Genomic DNA, 868 nt, shown 5'->3' with positions numbered 1-868 from the left:
CTGATCATCATAATTTCAATCTCACTTCTTGGTTACTCTTTTCTTCTCTATTGGTGGTTCATGATTTGGGTTGATTATATCTACTAATAATGGACATCTTGTTAAAATTTTTCCTCAAGTGATTGAATCATCGCCACTTCCACTCAATATTGGCAGGTGTCCTATTTAAGGAGAAAAGATAATCATCTTAAAGTCCCACATGTTATTAGATATTCATTCAATTCTATCTCCTTTTAGGATGTATCAGATTGGAAAATAAAAGATTATGACAAGATTTACCTTTCTTTTATTTCCTTTCTTTATATTTGGCCTCTTGGTTTGCTTTTATAATTATGATTTCAACTATTTTATTATAGTTTGATAAAAAACAATTCATAAAATTCATGTCTAAACAAAAATAGACAAATAAATAGCACATATTTAAACACCAAACTTAAAAAAAAAAGGAAAATTCATGAGAGCATATAAAAAATATTATAAAATTAGTAAGTTACCTTCACAATGCTTTGATGGTTTCCTCTCTCAATGTTAGAGAATTCAACATAATCATCTCCTCTATGAGGTGGCAAATGGCTTTTCCCCACATTTTCTATCCTTTGCTTGAGCTCCTCATAATCATTCTGCAATATTTAATAAATTATTTGCAATTTTTTATACATAAATATGGTATCCACGATCATGTTGTTCATAGTCTTTCTACAATATTTAATAATATTTTATTTTATCATTATTATTTTTTTATCCTTATATGTGAATTCTGATTTGTCCGTAAATCACACCCCAATAAATAGAGCATAGGAAAGATATAGAAAATCATCATAGTCAGAAAGGGGTGAACACTAATGAATAGACACACACACACACACAC

The 868-nt window shown here is 28.6% G+C and overlaps 1 pseudogene; it reads right to left on the bottom strand.

Moving 5' to 3' along the window:
- Positions 1 to 494: 494 nt before the first annotated feature.
- The window catches only part of LOC110030535, a 36,270-nt pseudogene continuing 35,896 nt past the window's right edge, over positions 495 to 868 (bottom strand).

Source organism: Phalaenopsis equestris, unplaced genomic scaffold (assembly GCF_001263595.1).
Source record: "Phalaenopsis equestris unplaced genomic scaffold, ASM126359v1 Scaffold000735, whole genome shotgun sequence".
In the NCBI taxonomy this organism is placed as follows: Eukaryota; Viridiplantae; Streptophyta; class Magnoliopsida; order Asparagales; family Orchidaceae; genus Phalaenopsis; species Phalaenopsis equestris.
Note: the sequence above shows the minus strand (reverse complement) of the source record. Positions and strands in the feature narration are given on the sequence as shown.